Source organism: Hemitrygon akajei, chromosome 26 (genome assembly GCF_048418815.1).
Source record: "Hemitrygon akajei chromosome 26, sHemAka1.3, whole genome shotgun sequence".
Lineage (NCBI taxonomy): Eukaryota > Metazoa > Chordata > Chondrichthyes > Myliobatiformes > Dasyatidae > Hemitrygon > Hemitrygon akajei.
This window is the reverse complement of record NC_133149.1, coordinates 37,713,568-37,727,583: the sequence shown is the minus strand read 5'-3', so window position 1 is coordinate 37,727,583 and position 14,016 is coordinate 37,713,568. Positions and strand designations below refer to the sequence as shown.

At 40.5% G+C, this 14,016-nt stretch overlaps 1 non-coding gene across 1 annotated transcript; it reads left to right on the top strand.

Annotated features, from left to right (window-relative positions):
• The first annotated feature begins 6,929 nt into the window (after positions 1-6,929).
• On the top strand, positions 6,930-7,036 carry LOC140716986 (U6 spliceosomal RNA). Its single transcript, XR_012096405.1, has one exon. It is a non-coding gene; the product is annotated as a U6 spliceosomal RNA (small nuclear RNA).
• Positions 7,037-14,016: the final 6,980 nt, after the last annotated feature.

Genomic DNA, 14,016 nt, shown 5'->3' with positions numbered 1-14,016 from the left:
AAGAGATTCCAACATAATTTAGACAAACTGGGTGAGGGGACAGATGCAGTATAATGTGCATAACTATGAGGCTATTTATATTGGTTGTAAAATGGTGGTGTCTGAAAAGAGGATGCTGTCCAAGTTGCATGCCATCTTGGACAATGACTCCCATCCACTCCATAACGTACTGGTTAGGCACAGGAGTACATTCAGCCAGAGACTCATTCCACCGTGATGTAACACTGAGCGTCATAGGAAGTCATTCCCACCTATGGCCATCAAACTTTACAACTCGTCCCTCGGAGTGTTAGACACTCTGAGCCAATAGGCTGATCCTGGACTTATTTTTCCACTTGGCATGATTAACTTATTATTATTTAATTATTTATGGTTTTATATTGCTATATTTCTACACTACTCTTGGTTGGTGCGGCTGTAACGAAACCCAATTTCCCTCGGGATCAATAAAGTATGTCTGTCTGTCTGTAAAAGCAAAGAGATAGATTATAATCTAAAGAGTGAAATGTGGAGGCTCAGTGTGATTAGTGTGTCCTTGTACACCAGTAGCTGAAGCAGAGGAGGCCAAGTCATTCAGTATATTTAAGAAATAGGTAGATATATTTCTAAAAGCTAAAGGCATCAAGGAAAATGGCGAGAAGGCAGAGACAGCATACTGAAGTGGATAGTCAGGTATGATCACGTTGAAAGGTTTCGGCCTGAAATATCAACTATTTATTCCCCTCCAAGATCACAATCAGAATCAGGCTTATTATCACCGGCTTGTGTCGTGGAATTTGTTAACATAGCAGCAGCAGATCAATGGCATACATGATAATATAGAAAGAGAAAAACAGATGCTGCCTGTCTTGCTGAGTTTATTTGTTTATTTAGAGATACACGGCAAAACAGGCCCTGTTAGAGCATTTTTTTGGGATTTAGCAGGTAACCGGCCACCCGTCTTCAGATCTGAATATAGATTGTGGATTTGACGTTGATGCAGCTCTGAACAATAGGTTCGCAGACCAAGAAACAGGTGCTTATCTGAATGTCTGCATATGCATGATCGAATAGGCATTCCATTGCATGGATGCAATTAACACTTGTTTTCAATGTGATGGTGGGAAGATTGTAAATATAGATTTGTTTGAATCCTCCTGAATTTTCTTTGATCTTTAGCACATAAAATGTGTGTAGTTCTGGGCATAGGCATACCTTTCCACTGAAAATGTCTCCATATGATGCCTGCTGTTTCTTGTTTTGTTGAAGAAAGAAACTACTTCATATCTACCCAACACACACAAAATGCTGGAGGAACTCAGCAGGCCAGGCAGCATCTATGGAAAAGAGTACAGTCAGCATTTCTGGCCGAGACCCTTCAGCAGGACTCTAGATGCTGCCTGGCCTGCTGAGTTCCTTCAGGATTTTGTGTGTGTTGCTTGGATTTCCAGCATCTGCAGATTTTCTCTTGCTTCATTTACACAACAACAGGCCCTTCTGGCCCTTCGAATCGTGCCACCCAGAAACCCATCAATTTAAACCTAGCCTAAACACAGGACAATTTACAATAACCATTTAACCTACTAACTGGTACATCTTTGGACTGTGGGAGGAAACCAGAGCACCTGGAGGAAACCCAAGCACATATCAGAAGGAACTAACAAACTTTCTTATAGAGGGCACCAGAATTGAACTCCAACGCCCCTAGCTGTAATAGTGTTGTGCTAACCACTATGTTATTGTAGCGCCTCAGCATTTCCGCTAGCATTATGTGTGTGTTACGCAAGGAATATTGCCTCACTCTGCTTGTACTTTTCTATCTTTCTCAGTAGTTCTGGAAAAGCAATTGCTTTTTTCCCCAAACATTTTCCTCTCATTGGTTGCCATAATTCTAAAGCTCTGGAAATCCTGAGCAGCAGACACAAAGTGCTGGAGGAACCCAACAGGCCAGGCAGCGTGCATGCGAATAAATGAACAGTCAACATTTCTGTCTGAGACCCTTCATCGGGATTGGAAAGGAAGGGGAAAAATGTCAGAATAAGGGGGGGGGGGGGGCGAAGAAGGAGGACAAGCTAAAAGGTGATAGCTGAAGCTAGGTGGGTGGGGGAGGGAGGTGAAGTAAGATGCTGGGAGGTGATAGGTGGAAAAGGCAGTGGGCTGGAGAAGAAGGAAGCTGATCAGAGAGGAGAGTGGATCATGGGAGAAAGGAAATGAGGAGGGGCCCCAGGGGAAGGTGATAGGCAGGTAAGGAGAAGAGAAGAGGGAAGAAGCCATAGTGGAGTAATGAAGAAAAGGGAAGGGGATGGGGAAAACCCCTGCCAGAATTATAAAGTCAACTTAACCTAAATCAATTTGGAGTTGGTAAGTCTCATTAACATATGAAAATTGTTAACCTGCCAGCTGAATTGGATTTGTTGCCAATTGCTTAGGAAGCCAGTGGAGTGGATGATGGCTGAAGTGAGTTTTACATTGTTACAATGTTGCAGCAGCTCTAATCCATCAGTTTTTGAGGGATAAAATTCAGCCCAAAGTGTCAGAAATTCCATGGGAAGAATATAGGGAACAAAATTGCATTTGATGGTATACTAGCTGAGAAAAATACCTTAGAAGCATCACTGTTTTGGTAATTAAAAGCCAATTACTGTTGAAATCCAGTTGCATAAAATACATTTAAAAACTAGTTTAAAACAATCATATTTCCCAACCATTAAACACTGCATAAGCTCCCTCCATCAGACAGCTTGTGCTTGCCTTAGTGAAACCTACTGTGGTCAGAGATGAAATAAGTAGCATTGCGGACAGTTTTATATATTGTACACTTAACCCATCTCCCCAAAACCCTGCAATGTTGCCTTTTCAGGTAGAAACTAATCTTGTTTATTGTAAACTTCAGTCAAGCAGTGTATTCTAGAACTCAAGTTGCCAGATAAAGATAGTTTCTCCTTTTCAGAATATTATCCCTTTCTTAAAATTTTTGAGTAAAGAATTACTTCTTTATTTCCCTATTGGACTTATGTGACTATTTTGACTCGTTTTGGTTTCTTATACTGATTCCAAAGGCTTCCACATAACAATAAGGAGTTAAAAGATGAAATGGGAAAGTAAGCCAGCTAATAATATAAAAGGGGATACCAAGTGTTTTTTCAGATATATAAGGAATTAAAAAAAACAAGAGTGGATATTGGACCACTGAAAAATGACGTTGGAGACAAATAAATGGTGGACAAACTTCTGTGTTAGACAGCAGCAGAAATTCAAGAGTGTCAGGGGGCGGAAGTGAGTGCAATTGCTATTATTAAGGAGAAAGTGCTTGGAAAGCTGAAAGGTCTGAAGGTAGCTAAGTAACCTGGACCATGTAGTATACACCCCAGAGTTCTGAAAGAGGTTGCTGAAGAGATTGTGGAGGCATTAGTAATGATCTTTCAAGAATCACCAGATTCTGCAATGGTTCTGGAGGACTGGAAAATTACAAATGTCACTCCACTCTTCAGGAATGGAGGGAAGTAAAAGATAGGAAATTATAGGGCAGTTGGGAAGATGTTGGAGTCGATTGTTAAGGATGAGAGTTTGGGGTACCAGGAGGCGCACGATAAAATAGGCCAAAGTCAGATGGTTTCTTCAAGGAAGATATTGCCTGACCAATCTGGTGAAATTCTTTGAGGAAATAACAGGCACGATAGACAAAGGAGAGTCAGTATATGTTGTTTACTTCAATTTTCCGAAGGCCTTTGACAAGATGCCACACATGAGGCTGTTAAACAAGATAAGAACCCATGGTATTACAAGGAAGATAGTAACATGGATAACGCAGTGGCTGATTGGTGGGAAGCAAAGAATGGGAATAAAGGGAGCCTTTTCTTTTTGGCTGCCAGTGATTCGTGCTGTTCTGCAGGAGTCAGGGTTGGGACCAATTCTTTTCACATTATATGTCAATGATGTGGATGACTGAATTGATGGCTGTGGCCAAGTTTGTGGATGATATAAAGACAGGTGGAGGGGCAAGTAGTATTGAGAAAACAAGGTGACTGCAGAGGATCTTAGACAGATTAGGAGTATGTTCAAAGAAGTGGACGGTGGAATACAGTGTAGGGAAGTGTATGGTATGCACTTTGGTAGAAAGAATAAAGGTGTGGACTGTTTTCTAAGTGGGGAGAAAATTCAGCAATTAGTGGTGCAAAGGGACTTGAGAGTCCTCATGCAAGATTCCCTAAAGATTAACTTGCAGGTTGAGTTTGTGGTAAGGAAGATAAATATAATGTTAGCATTCATTTCCAGAGCACTGTAATATAGAAGCAAGGATGCTAAAGTCAGACTGCACTTGGAGTATTGTGAACAATTCTGGGCCCCTTATCTAAGAAAGCCTGTGCTGGCCTTAGAGAGATTCCAAAAGAGGCTCATGATAATAATCCTGGGAATGAAAGGGTTAATGAAGACTTTGATGGTTTAGGGTCTGTACCCACTGAAGTTTAGAAGAATGAGGAGTGGCAGTGGGGAAAGCGAATCTCACTGAAACCAATCAAATATTGAAAGCTCTAAGTATAGTGGACATTGGGGGGGGGGGGGGTGGGTGTATTTCCTATAGTGGAAGAGTCTTGGACCAGAGGGCACAGCTTCAGAATACAAGGACATTCCTTTAGAACAGAATTGAGGAGGAATTTCTTTAGGCAGAGGGTGGTGCATCTGTGGAATTCATTATCATGCCAAGTCATTGGGTATATTTAAATCAGAGATTAATAGGGTCTTGATTAGTCAGGGCATCAAAGGTTACGGGGAGAAGGCAGGAGAATAGTGTTGAGAGGGTGAATAAATCAGCCATGATGGAATGGCAGAGCATACTCGATGGGCTGAGTGGCCTAATTCTGCTCCTGGGTCTTATGGTCTTTCCAGTCTCTCTTGTTCTTAAAGGTTCCTTCTTAGAAATCCTCTCTAGTGCATTTATATTTGTATGGAAAACACAGTACTCATGCAGCCTGAAAAATATCCTTCACAATTTTAATTTAACTTTACTGCATATGAATTCTATATGCTTGGAAATAAATACAAGTGTTATAATTTATAACTGCTTTACTAATTGCAAAGCTCCCTTAGATCTTCTCACCCATATTCCCAAGCATTTTGCGTTTCCACCCCACATTGTTTCCTCATTGCCAAGATGCAGGTAATGTTCCTTATTTTCCTGACAAAGTATATCACCCCACATGTAACAATGGTGTTGTTAATTAACTGTTTTTCTGGTCAGCCTGCAAGCTTTATGATGTTATCTCAGTATCTCCAAGTTTGGAGTCATTCACAAGTTTTGACATGGCGTCAATAATTCCTCTTTCCTGTTTGTTGACATAAATTGTGAGTCAGTTTTGAACCAGCAGTGAAGGAAGCTGTTTTTCGCAATCTTTATCTCCCCTGTCCTGAGCTGATTATGTAATACCTGTCAAAGAACTAGTGAAAGTATCAACCCACTTGGCATTAGAAATAGGCTCTCACTACTTTGTCGCCTTAAACCTTTCAAGATCTTGCACGCTCCTCTCAACTTTAAAAGCTAAAATAACAGGTGAGCAAAAGATGTGTCAAACATCTTAGCAGCTATGGATGTTGTGGTGACAGAGATGAAAAAGATGGAAGTTATATTGATGCATAATGGGCACTTAGGTCGGAGCTTTTCAGCATGGTAGAACTCAGAAGAAATATCCATTATACTTAATAGGAGCATTTGATGAGTCCTGTCAAAATGAACACTTGAACAAACTCAAAATGAACACTTGAGCACGGCATATTTTTGAGAACCATGTCGCTGAACTGATAAGTATTAACTACTGTCTGCAATTCACAGGATGGTAGAATTTTCCACAGGAAATTAGAGTTGGGAAAAATTCCTCAGAGAAAGTTCTACTCAGAGAACTCTGCATTTAGCAAGGCCCAAGTATGTGGAGCTAGACAACAAGATGTGTTTAATCTACACAGACCCAAAGAGAAGATCTCCAAAGATTTTTAAAAAATTGTTAGAGCACTGAAGGAAATCGCTTGGTCTAATGTGTCGGTGTTGACTATTGGAAAAATCCCATCAGTCCCATTCTCTGGGTATTTCCCCCAGTCCTGAATTATTTCAAAGCTCAAAGTAAATGTTATTATCAAAGTACATGGTAGGGCATTGAAGAATGCAGTAGAACAGAATGATCTAGGAATAATGGTGCATAGTTCCCTGAAGGTGGAATCTCATGTGGATAGGGTGGTGAAGAAAGCTTTTTGTATGCTGGCCTTTATAAATCAGAGCATTGAGTGTAGGAGTTGGGATGTAATGTTATAATTGTACAAGGCATTGGTAAGGCCGAATTTGGAGTATTGTGTACAGTTCTGGTCACCGAATTATAGGAAAGGTGTCAACAAAATAAAGAGAGTACAGAGGAGATTTACTAGAATGTTACCTGAGTTTCAGCACCTAAGTTACAGAGAAAGGTTGAACAAGTTAGGTTTTTATTCTTTGGAGCATAGAAGGTTGAGGGGGGACTTGATAAAGGTATTTAAAATTATGAGGGGGATGGATCGAGTTGACGTGGATAGGCTTTTTCCATTGAGAGTAGGGGAGATTCAAACAAGAGGACATGAGTTGAGAGTTAGGGGGAAAAAGTTTAGGGGTAATACGAGGGGGAATTTCTTTACTCAGAGAGTGGTAGCTGTGTGGAACGAGCTTCCAGTAGAAGTGGTAGAAGCAGGTTCGGTATTGTCATTTAAAGTAAAATTGGATAGGTATATGGACAGGATAGGAATGGAGGGTTACGGGCTGAGTGCAGGTCAGTGGGACTAGGTGAGAGTAAGCGTTCGGCACAGACTAGAAGGGCCGAGATGGCCTGTTTCCGTGCTGTAATTGTTATATGGTTACATACTGTATATGTCACCATATACTACCCCCGAGATACATTTTCTTGCAGGCATTTACAGGAAAATAAAGAAATGCAATAGAGTTCACGAAAAACTATACATAACTATACTGTATATGCAGAGAAGATTAGCATGGCCCCTGTGCAAGGATGTCTCACAAATTCCTGAAGCATTCCATATTTTTTGGCTGCCATGATAGCATAGCGGTTAGCACGATACTATTACAGCTTGGGGTGTTCCAGAGTTCAGAGTTCAATTCCGGTGATGTTCTGTAAGGAGTCTCTGTACATCCTCCCCGTGGAGTGCTTGGGTTTTCCCAGGTGCTCCGGTTTCCTCCCACAGTCCAAAGATAGGTTAATTGGTCATTGTAAATTGTTCGTGATTAGGTTAGGGTTAAATCGGGGTTGTGAGGTTTCTGGGGAAACATGGTTCAAAGGGTCACTGAATAAAAATAAAACAATCAACGTGCAAAAGAGTACAAATTGTTCAAATAATAAATAAATAATACTGACAACATGGATTGTAGCGTCCTTGAAAGTGATTCTACAGATTGTAGAGTCAGATCAGTATTGATGTTATCCACAGTGGCTCAGGAGTGTGATGGGTGTAGGGTGTTTTTCATCTATTTATTTAGAGTCGCATCACCCAGCAACCCCTGACAACCCCAATTTAACTCTAATCAGGACAATTTACAATGACCAATGAACCTGCCCAGTACATCTTCGGACTGTGGGAAGAAACCCGTATTCCACAGGCAGGATGTACAGAGGATGCCGGGATTAAACTCTGAACTCTGACATCCCAAGCTGTAATAGCATTGTGCTAATCACTACACTACTGTGGTGCTGTTTCTGAACCTGGTGGTGTGGGACCTAAGGCTCCTGAAGAGAGCATGAACTAGATGATGAGGGTCCTTGATGATGGATGCTGCTTTCCTGTGGCAGAGATCCTTGTAGATGTGCTTAATCATGGTAAGGGCATTAACTGTGATGAACTAGGCTACATCCACCACTTTTTATAGACTTTTCCATTCCTGGGCATTGGTGCTTCCATACCATGCCGTGACACAGCCAGCTGGAATACTCTCCACCATGCATCTATAGAAATGTTTTAATGTTTTAGATCATGGGTGCTCAACCTTTTTCTGCTCGTGACCCTCTTGTTCAATAGTTCCATTTAATATCAGAGAATGTACAAGGGGTGATTGATAAGTTTGTGGCCTAAGGTAGAAGGAGTCAATTTTAGAAAACCTAGCACATTTAGTTTTCAACATAGTCCCCTCCTACATTTACACACTTAGTCCAGCAGTCGTGGACTCATCAGTTAATAACTCATCGGGGTGATTGATAAGTTTGTGGCCTAAGGTAGAAGGAGATGAGTTATTAACTTCAAACTTTCTGCATAATCACTCAAACAGTTGACCTGCATGTGCATGTAACAAGAGCTGTATAACTCATCTCCTTCTACCTTAGGCCACAAACTTATCAATCACCCATTTGTGGACACTTTCTGGAGGTCCAAGATCCACATGCTCCACGATATGGGTATTTAGTAAAGCCCTTGCAGCTGATGCAAACTAGTGAGGTTTTGAACATCTGGTTGCAGCTTGATTAAGGATAATCAAAGATCACCTCATTTCTCAACATCAGGACGGTTATAAGCTTTTGATAGCTATACTGTAAATATAATATACTGTTTATATATACAAGCAGTAATAATATAATTGTGTGAGCAGGCTCTATAGAGAATTAGTAAATGTTGAAAAATTATAATGTATAATCCCACATGAAAGAGTATCAAGTATTGAATATATGTATAAATAAAATGAGCTTTTTAGGCATCACTTTTTAAAAATAATTTAATTTGTTTAGGCAATTTTAAAAAATGCTATTATATATGCAAATTCCATTTGGCAATAAAGAGTGCATACTCAACAAGACAAACAAATTGTATTTCCTTTCAGAATATGGTAAGTATCAGGGGTTTAATGGAAGTTGTAGTGGTAAATAGTGACACAGTGGCAGACCTCATGCGTTCTTGCCTCTCTGCTGTTTAGCCGTTTCTGGCAGGTGACCCTATTGCTGTAACTGCAGCCTCTGTGCCATGATTTGTAAGTATTATAACATGCATGGGTCAGTGGCAGGGAAATAGCACCAGGCTCCTGCTGCATATTCACTGACTGGCCTTGCTTCAGGCAGCCCTGCCCAATTTGCAGTTTGTGATTTGGGGGTGGATGTAGAGTGGGGTTCAGCGGGCCATCCTGCTGGCTATGAACAGTAATTTGTGGGTGGACAAGCAGGAGCAGAGATAATGATTGCTGTGCCACAAACCCCCGCCCCCAACACACACAGTCCAAGCTGTTTTGCTGCCTCACTTGCGTCATCTAGCATATTTTCCCATTCATTTCATTCATGTCTCCAATATTTTAGTAATATTTCATTAAAACAATAAACTTATCATGGCCCATTGAGAAAGATGTTTCTTGTTTTTTACTTGTGGCTCCTATGAAATCCAGCATGGTTCCCTGAGGGGTCATTTGGCCCACTCTGATACCACTGTTTCAGATGACATACTGAAACCACACAAATTTCTATGAATGTAGCAGTGCTGTCCTTCCTTCTTTGAGATGTCACTTACATGCTGGTCCCAGGACAGATCTTCAGATATGATAACACCAAGAAATTTAAAGTTACTGACCCTCTCCACCTCCAGTACCCCTGTAAGGACTGGTTCCAGTTGACTTTTCCTCTCATCAATATTCAGTTCTTTGGTTTTGCTGACATTGAGTAAGAAGTTATTGATATGACATCATTCAAACAGATTTTCAATCTCCCTCCTATGTTTTCCTTTCAAAAAACTTTATTGACTGTATTTCTATCACATCTACAGGCACTCAGTTCTAGTTCATAACTATTCTGTGTAAAAAAAACACGTTCTCGCATCTACCTTGTATTTTTTAGCCAGAATTTTAAACCTATAATCCCGAGAGAAAAAATACCTTTGGAACCTAAGAATATATAGAGGATTGGTATCGTTTTCCCAGCTTCAAAACATTTTCTACTAGAGGGCATACATTTAAGGTGAGGGGGAGAAAGTTCAAAGGAGATGTGTGGGGCAAGTTTTTTACACAGAGAGTGGTGGACAACTGGAATGTGTTGCCAAGGGTGATCATGGAGGCCGATACTATGGAGTGATAAAAGAGGCACTTGAATATGTAGAACAAAGCACACAAAATGCTAGAGGAACATGATGTTGCCTGACTTGCTGAGTTGTTCCAGCATTTAGTGTGTGTTGCTCTAAATTTCCAGCATATGAAGAATCTCTTGTGTTCTTGAATATGCAAAGAATGGAGAGATATGGACCATGTGCAGTCAGAAGGGATTAGGTTCATTAGCTTAATTAATTTGGCACAAATTTATGCTCTGAAGAATCTGCTCCTGTGCTGTACTGTTCTTTGTTCTACTGTATGTTCAGTGAACCTGCTAAACTGGAAGAGACCCAGTGCAGGACTAATGTCAGAATTACCGTCAGTGTGCAAAGTTAAATCAGGCATTCGTTTCAAGCAGCCAACACGAGTGAATTTACTCCCTCTGAAGTGCTCCAAGTCCTTTGCATCTGACCAGATATTCTATCCCTTTTTTCATACTGTATCTGCAGTTCCCCCTTAAATGCAGTTGACTCAACAGCATGTGAACGCAGTTTCACCTTCTCATCACGCTCTAAGGCAGGGGTACTTAACCTGGGGTCCGTGAACTTAGATGGTAAAAAAGTTAAATCTTTATTTTCATTAACCTCTAACTGAAACTCAGCATTTCCTTCAATTATGAATGTAGGTAGCAAACCTCAGTAGTTTTAGCCATCCCTGTGATTTTGTCACCAATAAAAATCACAGATACTTTCCTATCACATTACAGTTGTAGAGATATCTCAAAATATCATTTATTACTTCACTACTTCGAAATTACAGTAATTATTAGACCCACTACTAGGTCAAATGAGATTGCAGTCTTCTGGTCTACAGACGCTCATGCGACGTATCTGGTCAACTATCAGGCAGCTCTGCGAGTGGATGTCCAACATGACATGTGAGTTACTTTGTCAAAGACCACCCCACGGTTTAATGTTCTTATTCAGGCGAAGCAACAACACTAATATGGACTTAAATAATAAAATTTAATTTTAACTTGCCTATATTTGAAATGTATAGTCTTGTTATTTAATGTGTTACAAAAGAAGCAAAAAAAAACTATATCACAAATTTTTTTGATAACTGTATTTCAACATAATTGGTTTCTTTTGTATTTTATTTTATATATTTAAATACATGATTCTGAGAAGGGGTCCATAAGCTTCATCAGACTGCCAAAAGGGTCCATGACATTAAAAAATGGTTACGAACCCCTGATTTAGGGAAATCTTTATTAAATTTATTCATAAGCATCTTATTTTTAAGGCTTTCCTTCAAATATAAACCACTTTTCTACACCCATTCTACTGGATAATTTTCATCAAGGCCTATGTTGACTCACCATTATAAGAAAAGGAAGACTGTATAGTTCACTCATCCTATAACTGAAGGGTCTTATATCCAAAACATTCACTCAGTTTCTCTCTCCGCAGATGCTGTCCACCTTGTTTAGTATTTTCATCATATTCTGGTCTTCATTCAGTGATCCTAATTGGTTTAACCTTATGAGTATACTTGTTTTCACCGAACAATCACCATCGTTCCTGCCTTGGATCATTTTGTGTTGAATGTGTCATTAAATGCTTCCCTTACTGGCTATACACCAGTCAAACATTTAGCCATTTGCTTGGCAGGTGTATGGCCAGTAATCATCATCATCCTTATGTGTCATGTCGTATGATGTAGGCGATCATGGTTTTGACCATGATTGTTCTTGGCAAAGTTCACTACAGAAGTGGTTTGCCATTGCTTTCTTCTGGGCAGTGTCTTTACAAGACGGGTGACCCCAGCCTTGATCAATACTCTTCAGAGATTGTCTGCCTGGCATCAGTGGTCGCATAAGCAGGACTTGTGATCTGCACCAGGTGCTCAAACGACCGTCCACCACCTGCTCCCATGGCTTCATGTGACTCTGATTGGGGGCTAAGCAGGTGCTGCACCTTGTCTAAGGGTGACCTGCAGGCTAGCAGAAGGAAGGAGTGCCTTACACCTCCTTTGGTAGAGACGTATCTCCACCCCGTCACAAAAATGGCTGGTAAGAGAGGCATAATTGTCTGATTGTAATAGTCCTTGATAAAGTGATGATGAATTTCCTTCCTGAATGGAAGGAATCATCCGATGAAAGGGTTCCAACAATACCGTTGGGCAGTGAGAGGGTCCAGTGATGATGAATACAAACAAGTCAGCATGATGCGTGACCTGGAAGGGTGCAAGCTGACCTTGTCTTTCTTGTTGATAAAGATTTTGGATTTCTGAGTAGTCTAGACAAGTGACTGCCATGGACTTAATACAAAAAGCACACTGCAGCCGTGGTACAGTGGTGAGGAGGGAATGAATATTTATGGTGGTGCATGAGGTGCCAATCAAGCAGGCTGCTTTCTCCATGATGATGTCGAGCTTCTTTATGGTGAGTCAACCACTTTATAAATCACTGTATTAAGAATATTGTCTATGGTTCAGTAGTCAGTGAAGGTGCGGAAGTCTGGACGTATTCTCACTGGGAACAGAAGGTTGAGAGGTGATGTGCTTACTGCTTTTAAAATTCTAACCAGTCTATGCAATATAGATCATGACAAGTTATTTCACCTTGTCCAGAAGGGCAAGGCCAATCTGTTTGACGAGGGTGAATTTAAAACATTTCTGGTAGCAATTTCAGTGAGCATATAGTTTGTGGAACAGACTCTGCAGGAAGCTAGTGCGGATTGATTCATCCAGATGCAAATTAGATAGATGTTATTGATGAAATTACATTGTTACATGGCCAAAAGTTGGGAGAAGCAGGAGATTTTGAAACAATAATTCCAATCTTCCCACTCTATCTCTGTAGAATATGATTATGGGGAGAAGGCAGGAGAATGGGGTTGAGAGGGATAATAAATACACCATGATGGAATAGCAGAGTAGACTCGATGGGCCAAATGGCCTAATTCAGCTCCTGTCTTATGGTCTTAACAAGCAAAAAAAACCTACAGATACCAGAAATCTGAAATAAAAACAGAAAATGTTGGAAATATCCAGCAGTCAGGTAGCATTTGTGAAAAATAAAATGGAATTAATGTCTGAAGTCAATGACCTTTCATCAGAAGTGAAAAAGTGTGTTCTAAATGTTCTAAGCTACAGAGAAGAGAGATGTCTGTGATGGAGCAGAGACCAAGTTTGTGGCACCAGGGTTAATGACGTCTGAGAGATGGCGATGAAGGCTTTTATTAGTGATACTAGATAGAAATTGATTGGGATAATTAGTCATTAATTTCACCATTGCTGTATCCTGCAACTATCAGTGTATGTCCAGAGGCAAACTAAATGGACTATGGTGCTTAATGCCTACCTTGCTAAAAACAAGGCTCCACTGCCCTCCCTCTCCTCTTCTTCCTGCTTCTCTTTCTCTACGTCAGCTGATCTTCTGATTCTCTGGCACACCTCACCCAGAGTAGTCCAAATTAGGCAAATTAGGAATCCCCCCTGCTATCAGACTTCTAAACTCATTCATGCCTTTTCCCAATGGTTTGCTATATTCCCAGATTCCTCTATCTTTCAGTTATTGTTGTTTCTTTTTGCAATACTTTAGAATACACTGCAGTTTTTGCACTGTGCTGCTGTTTTGCAATCCTCTTTGTATTTATTGTTGTGCCTGTTAGTACCAGTTATGCAGTTTAATCTATAAGCTTCCTTCGAGCAAGGAAATTCATTGCATTTTGGTGTATGTAACAATAAACTAATTTGAATCTGACCTCACCACCTTATTTCCAAATCCCTTGACTCCGATGTGAGGATGTGCTTCTGCTCCTGACTGTAGTTTAATAACTCCAATTCTATCCTTTCTGTAGTGGGCACCTGAATGAAGAACTGTGAAGTTAAGAAAATATTAAAGATTAGCTTTATTTGTCACATGTACATCGCAACATACAGTCTGGGCATTGTGCTGGGGCAGCCTGCAAGAGCTTCCATTTCTGCCTCTGTCTGGTTTGCCAGAAACA